The sequence below is a fragment of the Pelodiscus sinensis genome, chromosome 4, assembly GCF_049634645.1.
Source record: "Pelodiscus sinensis isolate JC-2024 chromosome 4, ASM4963464v1, whole genome shotgun sequence".
NCBI classification, from domain to species: Eukaryota; Metazoa; Chordata; order Testudines; family Trionychidae; genus Pelodiscus; species Pelodiscus sinensis.
Genome location: NC_134714.1, coordinates 101,532,977 through 101,556,526, shown reverse-complemented (window position 1 = coordinate 101,556,526; position 23,550 = coordinate 101,532,977).

Genomic DNA, 23,550 nt, shown 5'->3' with positions numbered 1-23,550 from the left:
ACATATTTACAATAAAGACTAGCATAATTGGTGGAGGCAGGAGTCAACAGCTCAACAGAATATAAGAGGTGATAGCTATAGTGGAGATAGATCATGAAAGGCCTTGAAAGTTAATACAAGTAGTTTATGTTTACAGAAGTAGGAACCCATGGACAAATGCAAACAGGAATGTTGATGCAAAACCCCCAGACTTTACAGGCATGATTTAAATGGCTATAAATTCAGCAAGATAGCATTTGTCAGAGCCAGAAAAGAGGAGGACTTGTGAATGTAGCTGCTACTAGTCATACTTGAACAAAAAGTGTCTTTTGAGGTCATTGACTGTGGAGTCCTGTATATCTAGTCAATAAGAAGCTGAGATGACTAGGCAGCATTTCCAGATTTGTATTGCTTTGACACAAAGTGAGGAGAAACATGCTCCATCCTGATGACTGATGTAAAACTTACAAGCCACGTTATTTATTATGATCTTGCCTTGACTCCAATCAGTGAGCAGAAATGGGCTCAATACCAGAAAGTTGATAGGTAGGAGACTCTCTTAGGATGGTAATTTGCCCTGAATGGTGTGAGGACCAATATGCTCCCTATTCCAAGAAGGGTATATATGACATGATAATAGTGGTAAAAAAGGCATAAAAGAAGAGGACTCCTGCAGAAATTTTGGAAGAGTTCTTCACCAACTGAGCAAGTCCACAACCTGATAGGGAACAGAGACTTGTTCACTGACACTGTGCATATGTAATATGTAGAGTTTTCTTGAGCCATCCCTGGAAACATTGAAGATGAAATCTGGCAAGCTGGGTCAATAAAGACACACATGGCTGTATGGCCCAACAGGTAAAGACAATACTTTGCTGAAACTTTGGGACTTAACTGAATCTTTGCAATAAGATTCTGCAGATTAGTAAACCTGTCTACAGGTAAGGCCAGTCTGTCACATCATCTAGAGAGGCTCTCATAAAATCTCTGTTGAAAAGAGATCAAAGAAAACTTGTCAAGATTAATCTGGAAGCCTAAGATGTGACTCAAGAACCACATTATTTGTACTCCTGATAGGTCATTCCCTGAATAGCCCCAAGATAAGGGAAGACAATTCTGACTAGTTGGCTTAGATGCGCAGATGCAAAGGCCATGACTTTTGAAAATATCCTTCAGGCAGAGAAGAGGTCAAAAGGAAACATTCAGTACTGAAAGTGGTTGTGTTTGACTACATAAAATCAAAGAAACCTTTTGTGAGAGGGGCACATTGAAACACAGAAATGTGCATTTTGGAGATCAAGAGATGCAAATCAGTCGCCAGACTCTAGAGAGGGAATTATAGCTATTTGGAACACCATCCTGAATTTCTGTTGCTTTAGGTAGTAGTTGAGATGCCTGAGACCTAATCTAATCATTAAGTACTTATAATAGAACCTTTTCCATCGGTGCTGAAGTGGAACTAGTTCTATGGCCCTTCCATGTAGTATAGAGGTGATGTCCTGACTCAGCAATTAATCACGAGAGGGCTCTCTGGAAAGGGAAAGGTAAGAGTCAGGGAGGGAGATGAAATTAATGGCATAATCAAATTTTACAACTTTTAAATCCTATCTGATTTTATTCTCTCTCGAGCAAATAAAAAATGGGAGAGGTTGAATCCAAAGGCCTGGAGAGGAGGGACAAGAAAAATCATTGACTAGTGCAGCAGTAGGTTCATATGAAGCAGGTACTTTAGACCCTTAGCCAAGCCATCAAAACTGATTCTTGGATGATGCAGGTGACTGTGATGAAGTGGTTGCAAATACAGGTGTGTTCTTCTTTGAGTACCTCATTTTCTTAGACAGAGGTTTAGGTATAGAAACCAGAAAAACAGTCTGGGCATGAACGCTGCATTGTTCGAGATACACTATATTTTTTCTTATTTGCAAGATTTCCTTAGGAATCAGAGTGGCTCTCAAATTGTTTAGAGTATGGAGTCAAAGTAATTGAAGAGACTGTTTTCTAGAGTAATTTGTACTTTCTTTGGGAAATTTGATAACTGGAACCAAGATGCACATTACCTCATGATTAAGATGGATATGGACCAGAGTGCAGCATGAACTATATCAAAGGAGGCCTCTGGAGATGTCTTTACCAAGCGCTGATCTTCACTTAGAATAGAATAGAGTTGTTTCCACCATTCTTCTGGAAAATGTTTAATAAAGGAGTTATATTTGCAATAATTTAGGTACTCATACTGTACCATGAGCACTTGATGATTTACTGCCATCATGGAGAAGTCAGTGGATGTGATATACCTTGACTTTAGCAAAGCTTTTGATACTGTCTCCCAGAATATTCTTGCCAGCAAGCTAAGGGAGTATGGATTGGACAAATGGACTGTCAAGTGGCTGGAAAGCTGGCTAGATTGTCATGCCCAAAGGGCAGTCTCTTTCAAGTGGAGTGCCCCAAGGAACAGTTCTAGGCCCGATTTTGCTCCACATCTTTATTAATGACCTGGATGAGGGGATGGATTGCACCCTCAATAAGTTTGCGGATGACACTAATCTAGGGGGAGAGGCAGGGGTAGGTTCCAGAGTGACCAAGACACATTGGAGGATTAGACCAAAAGAAATCTGATGAGGTTCAACAAGGACAAGTGCAGAGTCCTGCATTTGGGACAAAAGAATCACAAGCATTGTTACAGGCTGGGGACCACCTGGCTATGCAGCAGTTCAGCAGAAAAAACTTGGGCATTATAATGGGTGAGAAGCTGGATATGAGTCATCAGTGTGCCCTTGTAGCCAAGAAGACTAATGGCATATTAGGGTGCATTAGGAGGAGCATTTCCAGCAGGTCTAGAGAAGTGATTATTCCCATTTATTCAGCATTGGTGAGGCCACATCTGGAGTATTGCATCTAGTTCTGAGCCCCCCACTATAGGATGTGGACTCTTTGGCGGGGATCCAATGAAGAACAACCAAAATGATTAGGGGGCTGGAGCACATGACCTATGAGGAGAGGCTGAGGGATTTGGGCTTATTTAGTCTGCAGAAGAGAAGAGTGAGGGGGGATTTGATAGCAGCCTTCAACTTCCTGAAGAGAGGTTCCAAAGAGGACAGAGAAAGGCTGTTCCCAGTAGTGACGGATGGCAGAACAAGGAGCAATGGTCTCAAGTTACAGTGGGGAAGGTCTAGGCTGAATATCAGGAAAAACTATTTCATTAGGTAGGTGGTGAAGCACTGGAATGGGCTACCTAGGGGGTCATACAATCTCCATCCCTAGAGGTTTTTATGTCCCAGCTTGACAAGCCTTGGCTGGGATGGTTTAGTTGGGTTGGTCCTGCTTTGGGCAGAGGTCTGGACTCGATGGCCTCCTGAGGTCTCTTCCAGTCTAGGAGTCTATAATTCTATTCTGAACTGTAGTATTGCAGATATATCGTTTTTGTGACCGAACACACCAAAGTACTCCTAGTCCATTCTATAGGGAGTAGATTGTGTTGTTCTGCTATTCCTACATACACAACCTGAAATTTGGAGATGAATATGAAAATAAAAATTCCAAATCCTTGGACATGGCACATTTGCGGATTGGGGATGCTATAGCCAGATTTTGCCGGATGCTGCTGTCTGGCTCTAAAATAGCATCATTGATCAATAATTTTATACACATGAAAACAGAGGTGTATAAAATCTTCACAAGCCTACAGTGAGAGTCCTGAACCTCCTCAGGTGAAATCAAAAGTATAATCACTGATTTGCTTCATCAGTTCCTGGAATTGTCTGAAGTCGTCTGCCATGGGAGGTGGTTGAGACATCACAGCCTCATCCAGCAATGACAATGAAATATTTGTATGAGGTGTTACCTCTGTATCAGCCCTTGCTTCTTGTTTTTCCCTCTGTTCTGACTAGTGAGGAGGAACGGAGGGTATGGGAGAGCTAAAATGCCTATATTCCCTGCAGGAGGAATTCAGAATCTTCAGGACCTGCTGACTGCATGAGGCCTGTGGAACCCAGTGAGGTCACAACAGTGAAATATAAAGCATAAAAGGAGGTAGCCAGTGTTCCTCACTCCAAGTCATATGTGGAGGAGAGTAACCTTCCACTGAATAAACAGGAGATCCCCAGAGAGCTGAAAGTCAGACTCTCCCTCGATATAATCCCTGGATATAGAAGCTGGTGAATCTGGAGCTCATGATAACAGCATTGCCACTGGTGACCCACAGGGCTTTGGCATCAGGCAGAACCAGACTGTAGACTACAAGTAGGTGCCTTGAGTAGTGGTGCTCCTGCAGTATGGAGGTTGACATCAGTGTCATGGTATATGCCCTAACTTGCACAAGCAAAGCCTCATATGGGTCTGAGGGTGTGTGAGAGAATTCTGGGCAATAGCAGTGGAGCCAGCACCTTACAGTGTCCTGTATCTTCAGTTCACTTTCTTGAGACAGAGACATCTTCCCTTGATGATCAAATCTACAATGAACTAACCACACAACTGGCCAAATAGCCACAGGCTGCGTCTAGACTGGCAAGTTTTTCCGCAAAAGCAGCTGCTTTTGTGGAAAAACTTGCCAGCTGTCTACACTGGCCGCTTGAATTTCCACAAGAACACTGACTTCCTACTGTCTGAAATCAGTGCTTCTTGCGGAAATACTATGCTGCTCCCATTCGGGCAAAAGTTCTTTTGCGCAAAAGCTTTTGCACAAAAGGGCCAGTGTAGTCAGCTCAGACTTGTTTTGCGCAAAAAAGCCCTGATCGCGAAAATGGTGATCGGGGCTTTTTTGAGCAAAAACGCGTCTAGATTGGTCACGGATGCTTTTCCACAAAAAGTGCTTTTACGGAAAAGCATCCGTGCCAATCTAGATGCTCTTTTCCGCAAATGCTTTTAATGGCAAACTTTTCCGTTAAAAGCATTTGCAGAAAATCATGCCGGTCTAGACATAGCCACATTGTTCAAGCCAACTAGCCACACTCAACCGGCCAAATAGCCACATGTGGCTAGTGATTAGTGGTTAGACACTTTGAATGTTTCCCGCAGCATTCAAAGAATTAAAGGGAAAATTTTAAACATACAAAAGGGAATTATATATATCTCCCATGTGTGTCTTGCAAATATTGCTTAGTTTTAAAAAAAATATTGCAATAAGCAAAACTGGAAGGTGTAAAACAAATGCTGTAGCATAGAAAGGAATTATGCAATAGTTACACAACTCCAAAGTACAGTCTATCACCAGACACAAAATATAACAGAAATTAATTAATGTTCCTAGTTGAAAAGAAACAGCTATCTAAATGTAATTTTAACTAATATTTGGTAATATTTTCTGACAAAATTAATTATTAAAATAAAAAAATGTCTTGAATTATTTAAACCAGAAAACATATATTATTTTCTTCCTTGTTCATCTACTTACAAATTGATGGCCTGGATTTCTAGCTATAAATACACAAGCAACACTGAGTACTGTTTAACTCAGAAAGTCTCAGACATTTCACTTAAAATTGCTGCAGAAAGATAGGTTCCAAATGAATGCAAAGTTTCATAGTTGCTGCATTTAACTGACAGAGGCAAAGAGATGAACAAAGAAGTGGGTTTTAATTCAATTTGGAAACACTGAACAAGAACAGTTGTTTAATTTAATATGCAGACAATTACTAGTAAAGTTGCTTTGTTGCTGGGCTTAATTCTTGGGCTATGAAGTTACGAAGCTGTGCTCAGTAGAGCAGAAAGGTGAACAGTGTCCTAATAAGAGAAAGCAAAGAGGCTGTTTCACATATTGCTTTATAAGCTTGGCTATGGTAGGGGCCTGAATTTTGGGGAATGAACACTGTTTCCGCAAAGACATTCCCACTGTACTAACTAAAAATCTCAAGTTTATAAAGCAATTTGATGCAAACAATAGACAACCTTTGGACTTAGGGCTCTGAGCAGATTTTCTATCAGACTTCATCTGGATAGTACCATCATAAGAGAATTGCTTGGCATCACTAAATAAGTCTGTGTCTACACAGCAGGAAGTTATTTTGAAATGATGTTGAAATACTGTCAAGCTGGAGGACTTGACTGTTCTGTACTGGTGTTTTTCCAGATGTATTGATCATGTTCATTCAACATAGGGGTGTGCACCAGCCACATGCATCGGTGCCAGAAGTTTTTCCCTAAGCAGTACCCATTGAGGCCTGGGTTCCCAACACCCCTTGAAGTAGCACACACACACCATGCTATATGGTGTGCTCCCAGCCCCTCCCACCTTAGTTCCTTCTTGCCAGAACTCCGACAGAGGGGAAGAGGGTGGGAGGCTGAATGGACATGAGCAACACATCTTGAAGAACTCCAGTCACAGAACAGGTAACTGTCTTTTCTTCTTCGAGTGCCTGCTCACGTCCATTCAAAATAGATGATTGTGAACAGTGTCTGCACAGATGCTGCATCCTCCCTGGCCTGCTGTGTGATGGCATAATGAGATGGAATGTACAAACTGAAGACCATATCTCTGCCCAGCAAATGTCCTGGAATGGGACATGTGCCAATACGAGGTTCAGGTCCCACTGTGGAAGAGGGTCTCTGACTTGAAGGTAGAGGCGTTCCAGGAACCATGGGAGAACACTTAACAGCCTTGCATTGGTAGTTGAAACTTGGAAATGGCTGCCAGGTGCCTCTTGATAGTGGCCAAAGCAAGGCCTTGCCACTTCAGATATAGTCCAGGATTTCCTGAAGGGAGGCTTCGGCTGGGACCACCTGCCACTGCTGCTCTGATATGGAGAAACGGGTCCATTTGGAAGCATAGGTGGACTGCGTTGAGGGCTTTTGATGCCCAAGAACTCTCTGGACATTCACTGAACACACTAGCTCCTGGGGGTTCAAACATGGCTGAGCCATACCATCAGGTGGAGCAAGTGTTTACACACTGCCAAATTTCAAAATGAAGCACTATTTTAACAAGTTGTTTAACTCTCGTGCAACGAGGGTTACAGGGATGCTGGAATAGCATGCCCATTATTTTGAAATATATTCCGAAATATATTTTGAAATAATGGGCACATTTAAAAATGTGGAATTGCTATTTTGGGATACCTCTGTCTAGATGTAGCCTAGATTTATCAGTGCCCGAACCACTGCAGTGGTAAACGGTGCCGGCACCATGAAGGAGGCTCCCAATGATGGTGTGGAGAATTGGGAGAATCATTGTCTCCTTTGCACTTCTGGTTCTGGAGGGCACGTGCCTGCATAGATCTGTTCACTGACTCCAGTCACATGGAAGATCGTGTGTCTTATTGGTAACTCAATTAAGAGTACTGAAAGACAGCTGCTCTGCTCTTTAATAGTTCTGGGATGGAAGGCCCTGAAAAGGCCTTTCTGGAGCTGTGTGCCTGGCTTGCCCCTGCCCTCATGCAACAGGACACACACATAAGACCCGCCCATCATCCTTGAGAAGTGGGTCACCATTGCTGTGTGGAAGCTCACCACTCCAGACAGCTACCGATCCATCGGCAACCAGTTTGACATGGGGAAGTTGACCATCATGCAGGTATGGAGCTCTCAGGTATGGTATGGAGCTATACTCCCAGGAGGTATGGAACTATACTCCCGGGAGGGGGACTGAACCGCTGGAATAGGGTACCCAAGGGAAAGGGGGGATTGGGGATGGGAGGTATGGTTGGCCAAGCCCTTGCCCCAGGCACTTTTTCAGTCCTATCCTCACACAGCTCTGCTGGGGGATGGCCTATGTATGGGGTTCCCCCTGCTATGTGTGTGGGGGCAGAAGGGGTGGCCTCAGGGAACCCCATGAAGGCTCTGGCACCCCAGTGATTCTCTGTTTGTCTCCTTCTTCAGGTGGTGCGGGCCATCAACACCGTCCTGCTGTGCAGGGTCATCAGCGTCGGTGATGTGTATGCCATCATCCTCTGCTTTGCCGCCGTGGACTTCCCCAACTGTGGGGGGGAGGCAATTGATGGCACCCACATCCCCATCCAGGCCCCTGACAACCAGGCATCTGTCTATATCAACTACAAGGGGTACTGCTCAATGATCCTGCATGCTCTCATCAACCACTGTTTTACCGTCATCTTCGTCAGCTAGTCATGATGCTCTCGTGTTGTTAAACTCGAATGTTTTTCAGAAGCTGGAAAACTCTGATTCTCAGTGGTGGACTCAAATGTGGCCTGAGCTGGTGCAGCAGGGCCAAAACATGTGTGACACCATCCGTGAAATGATGGCACATCCGGTTCCTGTCCCTGCTCCTGACCCCACTACCTCCCAGCCCCCACTGAAATGCCTATGGCCCTCCCCCTTCTCCTCCCCCGACATGCCTGACCCTTCTTCAGTCCCCCTCCTGCCGATCCCCCTGTTGTCCCAGGCTCCACCCACCTCCAAGGTCACTGAGATCCCCAGACACAAAGCAGCACTTCCAGCCACACCATGCGCCACTCCCAGCCCTGAGCACCCCACCTCCCTGCCCCATCCAGGTTCCGAGCCCTACTTCTCCCCAGTTACTGTTATTGAAAAACAAAACACGAACGTATGTTTTGAAAACCAAACCATTGTTTTTGATTGACTGTACAAGAAAGGGGGGAAGGGAGGAGTTGTTGTGGGAAAGGCATAGAGGGCAAGGCACAGGCCCCTGTTGGGGAGGCCCTGGGTAGAGTTACTGGGCTCCTTCAGAGAAATTCTCCCTCAGGGCCTCCTGGATGCACACCCCTACCTGATGGGCCTGCCAGATGGCAGCTGTGCATGGGCACTTGAAGGCCCTTCCCTCCCTCCCGGCCTCTGCCCCCCACCCTGATAGGAAGGGCTCCCCCTTCCTCTCCACAATGCTGTGGAGAACACAATAGGCTGAGATCATCTCAGAGATGTTGTGCTCCCCCACACTGAGACAGGTCAGGAGGCACCTGAACTGCGCCTGAAAGTGCATTCCACCTGGATGCGGGCCCTGCTTCAGTGGGTATTGAATCAGTTCTTCCTTGGGTCCAGATCAGCCACGGCATGAGGAGGTAGGCTGTATCCCCCATGATGCACAGTGGCATCTGCACATCCCCAATCCTGAAGTCACACTGAGGGAAGAAAGTGACAGCCTCCAACTTCTAGTACAGGCTGGAATTTCTGAAAATGTGGGCATTGTGCACCCTCTCCGAACATCCAACGAAAATGTCCATGAACTGTCAACAGTGGTCCACCAGGGTCTGCAGCACCATTGAGAAATAGCCCTTGTGGTTGCTGTATTGGGTGGCTCGATGTTGTGATGCTCGGATTGGAATATGGCTTCCATCAGTGGCCCCTCCACAGTTGGGGAAGCCTAGGGCACCAAATCTAGCCACGTCCTCCACGCAGCACGATGGAGTTTATGGCCCTCACCACCTGCAACAGAGAATGAGAGGGGGTGTCTGAGCCCTTGGGAGGTCCCCGAATCCCCTCTCCTTCTCCCCTCAAACATCCCAGGAGCCACCGCCTATGAACCCCCCGCCTCCTCCCCCACAGGGATGTGTGAGGGTGGGATGGCAGAATCCCTAGGGATGGGGCTTCCCACTACCCCCAACCCACCCCTTGCACTCCCACCCCCCTTTGCTTAGGGTTCCCTTTCCAGTACTCCCCCCCACCCACTCCCCTAGCAAGGACTGAAGCCTGAGAGTGCCTTACCTCCATGAGGACGGCCCCCATGGTGGACTTTCCCACACTGAACTAGTTGCCCACAGATCAGTAACTTCCTGGGTGGCGAGCTTACAGACGGCAATGGTGACCTGCTTCTCCAGGGGGATGACTGGTTGTATCTAGGTATCTCGCTGTTGGAGAACAGGGGTGAGCCAGGCACACAGCTCCATGAAGGTGGCCTTCCTCATCCAGAAGTTTTGGAGCCAGTGCTGGTCATCCCACCACTCCATCACCAGCCAGTCCCACCAACCGGAACTGGTGTCCAGCCTTCAGAACCGTCTCTCCACCATGGGGTATGGTTGCAAGGGCCTTGCTCCCACACACAGGCAGAGGGTCTCAATGATAAGCTCAGTGTCAAGCTCCTGCAGGGCCATGAAGGCAGCCTGCACAAACTGCAGCATGTCAATGTGTGGCCATCGCATGCCCAGAGGCAGCTCCCGCTCCATGGCAAGGAGTGTGCTGAGGTGTCCAAAAACTGGACAACCAGAGCACACAGTGCTTTGCTGTCCCTTGGAGAGGTAGGCAAACAAGCAGCAGAAGCTGAGAAAGGGCTGTCCAGGGGGACCCTTTAAGAACATCTCAGCTAGCCTCAGGCAACAGCACCCAGAAGCAACTGCTGATGCCCTGCCTGAAGTGGTTCTGGGTGGCCTTACATGCGAGATAGCATCCAATAGTGTGGACACTTTCTTTCGAAATAGCACATCACTTTTTCATTGCTTTTGTCGTCTGGATGCTCTCTTTCGAAATAAGCTTTTCTGGAAGATCTCTTCTGGTATTAGAACCTTATACTACAAGTTTTTTCTAATATTTCCAGCTATTACAAAGAATCTTTACTGTAAAGTTCTTTTAGGGGAAAGAAAATATTCCTTTCATCTCCCACCATCTCCATCTCATCTGTTCATACCTTTTTCTGTCTCTATGTCCCTCACTACAACTCATGGATCCCAGACTCTCTTGACTAGAAATGTTAAAATAAGATTAATTTACTAATGGATAGTCCATAGATTTTTATTGACTATTTGATTAATTGATAGGGGAAGGCAGCCCGGCACAGTCCTGCCTCACACCGGGTCCAGGACCAAACCCCGCTGCAGCTCTGCAATTTAAAACACAGTAGGAGCCGGGGGGGGGGGGGGGCAGGCTGCCCAGCTCCTACTGCATTTTAAATTGCATAGCCACAGTGGGGTTAGGTCCCAGACCCAGGACTGAACTGGGCTGCCTGCCCAGCTGACAGCAGCCTCTGAAGACTGTCCATTGCCAGCCACTGAAGACAGGGGATACTGCCAGAGCTCTGCCCGTGGCCATCCCGGACCACTGTGGACAGGGGCTGCTGCCGGAGCAGTCTTTGCCCATGACAAGCCTGGGCAAAACAGCATTTAAGCCTGCTCCCCCGGGCACCAGCTTCTGCTCTCACCCCTCTGGTACAGTGGCAGCAAGGAAGCAGGTGATGTGAGTGGTTGACTCAACTACCCGATAAGTTTAGGCTTATCAGGTAAACTACTAGTCGCTTACATCCCTACTCCTGACTGGCACCCTTTTTCTCTGCAGGTAGTTCCAGTTCCCTTAGTCACATAGGGTGTGTCTAAACTACATGGATCCATCGATGGAGCCATGTAGATTAGTCAGGATGGCAAAGGGAAATGAAACGGCGATTTAAATAATTTCCGTTTCATTTAAATCAAAATGGCCACCTCGCTGTGCCGATGAGCTGATTGTCGGCACAGCGCGACAGTCTAGAAGGGGATCTGCCGACCCCAGAACCCTTCGTTGGCATTTCCCTTTGCCGAGTAACTAATCTACATGGCTCCATCAATGGAGCCATGTAGTTGAGACGTACCCATAGTGGTTCCTGTTCCTGAAGGCAGCTCCTGTTTCACTTTTTCTTCTTGTTGCTGCCACCCTTAATGGAGGCAGATAGAATGACTTATCTTACTAGTGTTCAGGCTCTTCATTAAAAAGTGGCCTGAACACCTGTAAAAGTAGATGAAATCAAGGAAGGAAAGTACTATGTAGCTTACCTGCTCTCTGCATACACAAATAATCTGTGGGACACACTGGTTGAAAAACTTTGTGTTAGGAGGAAAACTAAAGATTGTCTGTCAATATCAATTGATAACTATTCTTGAATTACCGATGCCATTCCTAAATTACTAATATTTATGTACAAGACATAAAGATGGGTGTCACAGTATTTATTCTTCATTCAGTAAAAATACCAGAACTACTGAAAATATGCTGTTGCCTATTTCAGGAAGCTATACTTGTCATGAAGTGCGCACACTTCCAAATAATCTCAGAATCTTTTTGTCTGTGACTTGGTCTTCCACCCACTATTCCTTCTCTGTCATCCCTTCTTGCTGTTATTTTAAATGTTTGGAGAAGAGACTGCCTGTATTTTGGAAAGCACTACGCACATCAATAGCCCTTTAATGAAAAGATTCACATTGATTTCCGTTGGCTTGGATCAGGACCTATACAAGTAATAAAAAACTGTTACCTTCCCTTCAGCACAGCTTTCATGAAGAATATGACTTCTGGTGTATGTTTTATAATTACTTTAATACTGCTTTTATTTCATTGTATAATTAATGATGGCATTAATATTAAATGTATTAGTATTGTGCCTAGAACCTTCAGTAGGAGTCTATTATTTTAATTCTAAGCACATAAACAAAATAAATCAAGTGCCAAATAGAAGTGTGATATAATGAATGCAGGGATTGCAACTAGAAGCCATATTTAAAATGCAAACATGCTGGATCACCAGATTGGATTTACCAGTTAAAATGACAATATATATATGAAAAGAATAACTGTACAGCCTAAGTGCTTCGGGGTATGTCTACACTACAAAGTTAGTTCGAACTAACGGACGTTAGTTCGAACTAACTTTCATAGGCGCTACACTAGTGCTCCGCTAGTTCGAATTTAATTAGAACTAACGGAGCACTTAGTTCGAACTAGGTAATCCTCATTCCACGAGGATTAAGCCTAGTTCGAACTTACTAGTTCGAATTAAGGGGTGTGTAGCCCCTTAATTCGAACTAGTGGGAGGGTAGCCCTCCCCAGCTTTCCCTGGTGGCCACTCTGGCCAACACCAGGGAAACTCTACTGCCCCCCTCCTGGCCCCGGAGCCCTTGAAGGGCCACGGGCTGGCTACACAGTTTGTGCCAGTTGCAAGGCTGCCAGCACCCATGCCAGCACACCCAGCAGGTGACACCCCATGAGCCAGCCACCCAATGCCCCCCAGCCCTCCCCCTCTTCCCGGGATCAGCCTGGCGGCTCCCAGGGCCCTGCCCGGGGCCGCAAGAGGCGGGCGCCCGCGTGGTCTAGTGCGGAGATCGTGGATCTCATCGAGGTTTGGGGGGAAGCCTCCAATGTCCACGATCTCCGCACTAGCCACAGGAACGCAGCCGTCTACGGCCGCATGGCTTGCAGCCTGGCCGCCAGGGGCCACCAGGGCAGCCGGGAGCAGGTGCGCTGGAAAATCAAGGACCTGTGGCAGTCCTACTCCCGGGCCTGCCTGCCAGGGGCCGACCCGGAGGCCTGCCCCCACTTCCAAGCTCTGGACCGTCTCCTGGGGGCTCATGCCGTCCCTGCCCCCTGGAACGTTATAGACCCCGGGGCAGAGGGACCGCTCCGCTCAGAGGGACCCTATGTGTACGGGGGGCTGGGGTGAGAGGGAGCCCAGGGACCATGCTCCTGGGCCTTGCCCACCACAGAGCAGCAGCTGGGGATCCTGCAGGGGCCATGGCCTTGCAGAGGGGAGCTGGGTTACACACACCTGGGCCCCTGGGGTAATTGACCGCTGTTCTTGTTTCACCGCAGCCGCAGCACCTGGGACTGCAGGGCGCACCACCCCGCCTGCAGCAGCCGTCCACGCCCGGGCCAGCAGGAGAGCCAGGAACCAGGAGGAGTACCAGAGGTGGCACCTCCGGTTCCTGGAGCAACAGCTCTGTATCCAGGAGCACTGGGTCCAGGAGGACCTGAGGCTGTGCCGGAGGAGCTTGGAGGCACTGGAGGAGCAGGGCCGTGCCCTGCGAGGCCACCTCCAGAGCCTGCTCGACCGCTTCCCAATTCCTCCTGCTCCCCCTGCTCCCCCTGCTCTCCCTCTTCCTCCCCCTTCTCCCCCTGCTCCCCCTCCTGCTCCCCCTGCTCCCCCTCCTGCTCCCGCTCCTGCTTCCTCCACACCCCCCGTCCCTCCTGCCCCACCCTCCACAACCATTACCCACCAACGCCCCCGGACCCGCAGTGTTGCGAGACAGGAGAGGCAGCCGGATCCCCACCCCTGAGCTTTCCTTTCCCTTCCTCCCTTCCCTCCCCTTCCAGCTCCCTTGTCCCAGGTTTCCCCCTCCCCTCTCTCACCCTCCTTCTTCCCTCTCCCCACCCCAGTTATGTTAAATAAAAAGACGTTTTTGTTTGAAAAACAGGTGTCTTTATTTTACAGTAGGTAGGGAGGGGAAAGGGGAAGGGGGGTAGGGTGGAAGAAGGCCCCAGTGTGGCATGCAGGGAGAGGTCAGTCCTCCTCCTCCACCAGGAAGCTCTCCCACAGGGCTTCCCGGATCCGGACGGCCCCCCGCTGGGCTTCCCGGACGGCGGCGGTGCGGGGCTGACCGTAGTGGCCAGCCATGCGGTCAGCCTCAGCCATCCAGGCTGGCAGGAAAGCCTCCCCCTTTCTCTCACATAAATTGTGGAGCACACAACATGCTGCCACCACGGGAGGGATGTTGTGCTAGGCCAGGTCCAGACGGGTGAGGAGGCATTGAAAGCGGGCTTTCAGTCGCCCGAAGGCCCCCTTCACCACGATGCGGGCCCTGGTCAGCCTGGCATTGAAGGCCTGGCGGGAGGGATTGAGGTGCCCCGTGTAGGGCTTCATGAGCCAGGGCTGCAGTGGGTAGGTGGCATCCCCCACCAGGCACACGGGCATGTCCACATCTGGGACCCTAATGTGGCGATCGGGGAAGAAGGTCCCGGCCTGCAGCTGCTGGCACACGGAGGAGTTGCGGTACACCCGGGCGTCGTGTGCTTTGCCGGACCAGCCCACATTAATGTCCATGAACTGTCCCCGGTGGTCACACACGGCCTGCAGGATCACGGAGAAGTACCCCTTGCGGTTGACGTACCGGGAGGCCTGGTGTTCCGGGGCACAGATAGGGATGTGCGTCCCGTCGATGGCCCCCCCGCAGTTGGGGAAGCCGAGGGCGCCGAATCCCCGGATGACGGCGTCCGGGTCGGCGAGGCGGACCACCCTGCGGAGCAGCACCCGGTTGATGGCCTTGACCACCTGCAGAGAGAGACACAGCAAAGCACCAATCAGTGGGGCGCCCAGGTGGCTGGGAGCATTCGTGCCCTGGCAGTGCCCCGCGCCCCACTCCCGGAAGCAACCCCCCTGGCGGTGTGTAGTATGGCCGGGACAGACCGACCTCTCCGGTGCGGGGCGCTTTCGCCTCCTCCCTCACCCCCTTTGTCCCTGGGGCAGCCCATCCCCTCCTTGCAGCCTCCTTCCCCGCCCGGCGCAGTGGCCAATGAGTGCCATACCTGCATGAGCACCGCTCCGACGGTGGATCTCCCCACGCCGAACTGGTTCCCGATGGATCGGTAGCTGTCCGGCGTGGAGAGCTTCCAGAGGGCGATGGCCACCCACTTCTGGAGGGGGATGGCGGGCCTCATGCGAGTGTCCCTTCTGCGCAGAGCAGGGGCGAGCCACTCGCAGAGCTCCAGGAAGGTGTCCCTCCTCATCCTGAAGTTCTGGGTCCACTGTCGGTCCTCCCAGCGCTCCAGGACGATGCGGTCCTACCAGTCGCTGCTGGTGTCCAGATGCCAGATGCGGCGGGGCACGCCGGTGCCGGGGCGCTGCCGCGGCTCCTCCACGGCCCCCAGGGCGGCCAGGTGGAGAGGCAGGGGGCTGACATGCACCAGGAGGTGCCAGGCAGCCTCGAGCCATTGCTGGCAGGCTTGCAGCAGCAAGTCCAGAAAGTGCACCAGAAGGTGCAGGGCGAGCTCTGGCTCCATGTTGCCACCTGCGGCGGTGGCCCTGATGGGAAGCACCGACACACACGGGCGCAGAGATCAACGCTTTGCTGTCCCTCAGCGAGGTTGGCAAGCAAGCAGGAAAAGCTGAGAACCGGCTGTCCAGGGGGGGTCCCTTTAAGCACGAGCCTCAGATAGCCTCAGACAGCAGCCACACAAAGCAACTACTGACCTGATGCCCTGCCAGAACCAGTTTCAGCTGCCCTTAAATGCCTCCCTGCGTCCAATCAGTGTGGACGCGCTAGTTCGAATTAGCAAAACGCTAATTCAAACTAGTTTTTAGTTCTAGATGCGTTAGTTCGAATTAGCTTAGTTCGAATTAACTAATTTCGTTACTAACTAACTAAGTTAGTTAGAATTAGCGCTGTAGTGTAGACATACCCTAGGTTTCTCTAGCAATGCTCCTAGGGTTCAGAAACCTCATCTTCACACACATTCTCAGTAACATAGTAACACTGTAGGACATATAGAAAAAGCACAAATAAGCAGTTGTCAAATAAAAGAAGCAGGAAAGATTCCCAAATCAAAAAAAGTAAATGAACATTAACTTGCATTTCCACTATATTTTACACAAATCATTTTTCACTGACTTTCAGAACATAGGTTTCTACTATTTAAAAACACCATCATACGAGAGTGACTATGCCTATACAACTCTGCCCCCTTCTGTTAATCTCCTTTGCTTGTGCTAAGCCTTCGTATAAAAAGGTAACCAAGTAATAAGCCTAACTTATGGACTTAATTTTCAGAGAGATAGCTGAGTTAGTCTGTAATTGGAAAAATTTAAAAAACAATGAATGGTCCTACAGCATCTCAGGCTGTCTTTAGACTACAAAGAAAGTCAGAAAAAGATACGCAAATTGCAAAGTGCAATTTGCATATCTTTTCCCGCTTTTCTTCTGAAAGAGGCTTTTCGTCTACCCTGGGCCAAATGTCGGGAAAAAAGCCTCTTGCAGAACATCCCTTCTTCCTTGTAGAATGAGGTTTACAGGGATGCCGAAAAGATGCATCTTTTTCCGCAATTTTTTTCAGAAAAAAAATTAGTTATTCTTTCACTGACTTTTTTCAAGTTCTTTGGATGTAGCAGAACTTTCTGGGATAAACTCTGCAGTCTAGACGTACCCTCAGAGACTAACCAAACATGTAGATGGTATCTTGAGCTTTTGTGGGCACAGCCATATTCATCTGAAGAAGTGGGTTGTGTTCACGTAAGCTCATGATACCATTTACGTATTTTGTTAGTCTCTAAGGAGCTGCAAGACTATTCATTGTTTTTTATTAACTTAATGTTAAAGGTGACATCAATTTCTTCCCCAACTCACATCAAAGTTCCCTACATCCCCTCATAGGAATTTAAAGTCCATAATGCTTTTTCAGTCCTAATATTTACAAGTATTGGTACAAATGAAGAAGTAGTTATAGTGAAGTAACCTTAATCAACTTATCTTGACTGTAGCCTACTTGAGAATTTTACTTTGCATAAGTTCACAGGATCCTAAAAAGCTTTTCATGGTTGCCTCTGGACTTCTACTCATGAAAGGTAAGAAAGGATCTTTCTAAATTAAAAAAATATATACAGAATTATATCTTTGGGCAACAAAAGCAAGCTATAACTCATTAAAATTGATTTTTTCCATTTTGTTAGTCAAACACCTTTGACAGAAACCCCCTCAATGATGTTTTATTTTATGATTGTTAAATGGGGGTATGTCTACACTACAGCGCTAATTCAAACTAACTTAGTTCGAATTAGTTAATTCGAACTAAGCTAATTCGAACTAACGCGTCTAGAACTAAAAACTAGTTCGAATTAGCGTTTTGCTAATTCGAACTAGCATGTCCACATTAAGTGGACCCTGAACAGGACTTAAGGATGGCCGGAAGCAGTGCCGGCAGGGCATCAGAGGAGGACTTAGAGCGTGGAGATGCTGTCTCAGGCTAGCCGAGGGCTGTGCTTAAAGGGTCCTGACACCCACCCCAGACAGACAGTTCTCAGAGGTGCCCCGCTTGAAAACCAGTCCTGTCTTGGATTGCCCAGACTACCCACACTGGGCACATCACACCACTCGGCCATCAGCCCGGCTGCACTTGCCGCAGGCTGCCATCTGGGGAGAGGGGGCAATCGGGGGGCTGCAGGAGAGCTTCCACCCCCAGAAGCTCACAGAGCCAGCCCAGTCCTCCCCATCGGGGGCTCGTGCCCCATTCCTCCCTCACCTCCTTCCACTTACCCTTCCCTAGCCCCTCTTCTTGGTGTACAAAATAAAGGACAATTGTGTTCAAAAATGGAATCTGTCTTTATTGAACAAAACTGGGGGAGACTGGGAAAAGATGGTGGGAGAGGGGAAGAGAGAGGCTGGGAGAGGGGAGGGCAACTACAATAATCAGGGGTTGGGAACAGGTCCCATATGAAGAGAGGCTAAAGAGACTGGGAATTTTCAGCTTAGAAAAGAGGAGACGGAGGGGGGACAGGATAGAGGTCTCTAAAAGCAGGAGTTGGGTGGAGAGGGTGCATACAGAAAAGGTCTTCATTAGTTCCCATAAAGAAGGACTAGAGGACACCAAAGGAAAGGAATGGGTAGCAGGCTTCAAACTAGGAAGAGAAAGTTCTTCTTCACAAAGCAAAGAGTCAACCTGTGGAACTCCTTGCTGCAGGAGGCTGTGAAGGCTAGAACTAGAACAGAGTTGAAAGGGAAGTGAGATCAAGTGATGGAGGTTGGGTCCATGGAGTGGTATTAGCCAGGGGGTAGGAATGGTGTCCCTGCCCAAAGTTTGTGGAAGGCTGGAGAGGGATGGCACGAGACAAATGGCTTGGTCACTGTCTCCGGTCCATCCCCTCCAGGGTCCCTAGGGTTGGCCGCTGTCGGCAGACAGGCTACTGGGCTAGATGGACCTTTGGTCTGACCCAGGACGGCCATTGTAAGCTCAGGGCTCAGGGTCGGGGGTCTCAGTGGACCACCTTGATTTTCATGCACTCCTGCTCCTGGGTGGCCAGGCTGGCAGCTCTCCTGCCCTAGACGGCCACCTTCCTGTGCCTAGTGCAGAGATCGTGGACGAGGTCCACGATGTCCGCAGTAGCCCAGGCGGGTGCCCGCCTCTTGCGGTCCCGGGCAAGCTCCCGGGAGCCGCCAGCCTGGTCCCGGGAAGAGGGGGAGGGCTGGGGGGCATCGGGTGGGTGGCTCGATCCATGCCAGGTGCAGGGTCTGCTGGCTGGGTGCTGGCAGGTTTGCACCTGGCACGGGCACCGTAGCCAGCCCGTGCCCCTTTAAGGGCTCCGGGGCCGGGAGAAGGGCATAGAGTTTCCCTGGTGTTGGCCAGAGTGGCCACTAGGGCAAGCTGGGGAGGGCTAGCATCCCACTAGTTGGAATTAAGGGGCTACACACCCCTTAATTCGAACTAGTAAGTTCAAACTAGTCTTAGTCCTCGTAGAATGAGGTTTACCTAGTTCGAACTAAGCGCTCCGCTAGTTCGAATTTAATTCGAACTAGTGGAGCGCTAGTGTAGCACCTATGAAAGTTAGTTCGAACTAACTTTGTAGTGTAGACGTACCCTGGATTATTTACTGTTGTCTAACTCTATGTTACCACAAGGGTTAGGTAATAAGACAAAAAACAGACACAATCACAGCTCTACACCCTTAAAAAATTTTTAACTTGATGGTCAGCTACAGATCAGGGTTCTCATTAAACTCAGTGCAATAAGAACATTTGTTCTACCCTTGCACTATATAGATCACTTGCCAGGTCTCCTCCTTTAAGGTGTGTAAATTTAGGTTTCATAGACCCCTTAATAAACTTCATATGCAACACATACACTAAAAGTCGGGATGTTAAAATGTATTAATGTTAACATATTCATTGGTTAACCTGCACGATTAAACATACTCACCATCCCACACTGCTTCTTCGTCAGAGTCAGCAGTGCAGGGGTGGGGAGGCTAGTGGGAGCTGGTATTTGCAGGGAAACTGTATTTGGAGGTAACCCCCATGTGTACTGGCTCCAATGCAGTTGCCTGCCCCCTGCACTGCTGTCTCTGTATCAGCTGGTGCTCACGGGGAGTTGGCTTCAAACCTGGCTCCCCACAAGCAACAGCTCCCATCTGCCCCCTGCATGTAAACATGTTACCACTGGCATTCAGTAGTTACATGTTTACAAAAATAAATGTTTTTAACATCCCTAACTAAAAGTACAAATTTTAATGAAATTGTGGAAGTCGTGATTCAGAAACCTTCACAAAAAAGTTGAAGACCTCCCCTCCACAGCCAAAGTCTTCCTCCTGGCCTCCATAAGTGTCTAGAGAGTGGATCTCATGTGTGGACTGCTCCAGGCTGAGATTGATGGTGAGGTGGAAATTGTTGACATCCCTGTGGAATTTTTCAAGGGCCTCCTTCCTGTGGGTCCAGATGATGAAGACGCCGTTAATGTAGTGTAGGTAGAGAAGGGCTACTTGGGGGCGGGAGCTAAGGAAGTGTTCTAAGCCAGCCATAAAAATGTTGGCATATTGTGGGGCTATGGGGGTACCCACAGCAGTGCCTTTGACTTGAAAGTATAAATAATCCCCAAATCTGAAATGATTGTTGCTCGCCCAATTTACAGTACAAATAAATGAGAGTCACATAAATACCACTCTATACTGGAAACCTACCGATCACCATACTTACTTACATGCCTCCAGCTTTCATCAAGAAAATATCACATGATCCATTGTCTACAGCAGTGTTTCTCAACCTTTTTTTATAAAGTACCCCTTTAAAAAAATTATAAGTACCCCTAGTATCTACAGTTTTCAGACACACGCATTATTTTTTCTACCATTGCAACACATTTGTTTAAACAACTTACAGTGTTTTTAGTGCATATAACCCACAGGTTATACAAAGTTTCACAACCCCCCGCGTGGGGTATACATGTCCACGGAGTATACAAGTTTATTTTTACTTGCCTGGACGCGAGTGCGGCTCCCCTCCTGCAGGCCAGCCAGCAATTACCAAGTACCTTAAAGTAGTGTATATAACCCGAGGGCTATACATGTGCGCGGGTTATCTTAGACTTTTTTTACACATTTAGGAAAAATCGTAAGTTATGCACGGGTGTGGGTTATACACGGGTTCAGGTTATATACACTATTTTATGGTAATCGTAGCTGGGCGGGTGATGACATTTTTGGGTATAAAAGTACAAAAATAATAAAGCGCTGTAAAACTTAAAACAAAAATTCAGTTTTCTCTAAATTTCAGCATGTTGATGTACCCCCCCAGACTTCTCTCGAGTACCTCTAAGGGTACTAGTACCAGTGGTTGAGAAACACTGGTCTACAGCCAAGCACTAAGATACAACAGGATCTCTATCAAGCATTCTTAAAACTATAGTACCTACCTAGAGAAGTGAAAAAACAGATTAATAAAACCAGGCAGATATCCAGAGTCACCTATTGCAGGACAGATCCAACAAAGAAAGCAACAGCTAAAACCCCAGCTAAAATCTCTTATACATCATCAAGGCTCTATATACTATCATAGATGATGATACCTCACTCTCACAGATCTTGGGAGATAGACCAGTCCTCACTTAGCCCCCCAGTCTGAGACAAATTCTACCAACTTCATATCCCACAACAGAAACACCAAACTAAGAACCAACCCCTGCAGCATACCTCGTTGCCAAATCTGTCCGCACAACTACCCTTGTCATGCCAGCATAGGACCTAACCATGTCAGCTACACCACCAAAGGCTCATTCACGTGCACATCTACTAATGCAGCGGTTCCCAGCTGCCGGTCCATCACTTGGGGAGGGGGCATGGGCAGGGCTTGTCAAACCCCGGTGAGAGCTACTCGCCAGCCCCGCACTGAGCATGCACCAGACCAGTACTGCGCATGCGCGAAGCGCCAGTGAATGGGGTGCATGGAGTGACTAGCTGAAATCTACTCGCCACGGGCGAGTAGATTCAGCGATTTGTCGAGCCCTGGGCATGGGCATCACCTGGGGAGGGAACAGAGGCATCACATGGGGGGCAGGCAGAGGGGGAATAGGCATAACAGGGGGGGCAGAAGTGTGGAAGTCAGGAGCAATGGCAGCAGGCAGGTGTGTCATCATGCGGCACACACACTATCACACTGCTGCATGAGCTGGTCCGATGCGCAGTTCTGCCACTCTGCATCCTCCCGGATCTTCTGCTCCAGGGTCTGCTGCATGTTGCACACATGAGGTCTTCCTGGACCCCAGCATGCTTTTGGGTCCCCCAGGCTCTGGTGGGTGGCTCTGGTGGGTGGCTCTGGTGGTGTGGCTCGTACCAGCTGGCATGCCCATGTGCTGTGTGCGGCACTCCTCGGTGAGTCTGGCATCATGCCTGCACCCTTGTGGCTAGCCTGCTTCCAGCCATGGCAGGTTCTGGAGGGCCCCCATGGCAAGACATGTGTGGCCTCCCCTGAGCCTAGCAGCAGGATCCCACCTGTGCTCAGGGACTGCCTGCTGCGTCCAAGTGCCACACACTAATGCTGCATGTGGTTGCACATGCGTGGACCTCAGCACAATGTCCAGCCTGAGCAGCCAGAGTGACACTCGCACCCCTCCCCTTCTCTGCCCACCTCCCCCACCCTGTGTGTGTGACAAACTGTGACCACTTATCTGAAGATCCTTCACCAGCCTCCAAAAAGGCCTGGGAGATGTCCCCGCTCACAGGCATTGGTTCCAGGGAGAGGGTCACGTTGTCTGTCTCCTCCTCCTCCTCTTCCTCCGGCTGGCCCTGGTCCTCCTGCTCCTCCTCCACCGTGAACTCCAGCCAGGCAACAATGAGGGTCTGGAGGCCAGCAGCCACGATGACAGGTGGGGAAGATGTTTCTCCACCCCCCAGGATCTGGTGCAGCTCCTGGTAATAGGGGCAGGTTGGGGTCCTGACCCTGAGCACAAGGTGCGCTCTTTGGCCCAGACATATCCCTGGCGCAACTCTTTCACCATGCTCCAGACCTGTTCCAAGGTCCGGGGTGGGTGTCTGTGCTCTGCCATGCTCTCAAATATGTCAGCATTTTGCTGCTTGGAGCATAGATCCTGCAATGTCTCCTCCTCACCCCACAGCTTGAGGAGGGACAGGATCTCCGCTCTGGATCAGGAGGGTGTGTGCCTCTTGGTCCCCATCGGTGGGTCCTGGAACCCCTGGAGCTGTTCTCTGAGAGGGCCAGTGTGATTGCAAGGGGCTTGAGGCTCTGCCATGGCTGGCAAGGCCTATGGAAGAGAGAGCCACGGGGTGAGGTGCTGCTCTCAGGCTGGCTTCCTGCCACAAGGCTTGTCCAGGGTGCCTGCAGCTTTAAGAGGGGCCAGGAGACAGGAACTATAGAGTCCTGATTACTTTGGATGGAGTGGACACCAGGGCACCTGTGTTATTTCCTGGAGGCCTCTTTCAAAAAAAGACCCTCCTCCCTGTCCACATGCTTTTTTCCGAAAGAGCCCTTTTGGAAAAAGGCTTCTTCCTCGCAGAAAGAGGATTACCAATGCCGGAAAACCCGCTCTGGTCTTTTGATTTACTTTCAGAAGAACGCGATTGCAGTGTGGAAGTAACACAGGTTTTGTCGGGAAATCAGCCATTTTTCTGACAAAACTCTGTAGTGTAGACATACCCTTAGTTTCAAATCCCTGCATGAATGTGGGTATGTATTACACACACACACACTATTAACTGAATCGTAAGCAATAGGCCATGCCCAGAATAGACCTTCTTTATAAATGACCATATCACTATCATCACCCTTTCTGCTTATTATTTGTTAAACCCATTTCTGTTTTTTCTTAATATTAGACTGTAAGCCCGTTGGGAAATATCTATTTGATAAGGGGCTAGCTGTGACAAATGAAAGGAATAAGTCAAAACAGGTTTAGTGAAAACGACATACCATCCGGCAGTCAGGGGGATTAAGCTGGAACAGCATC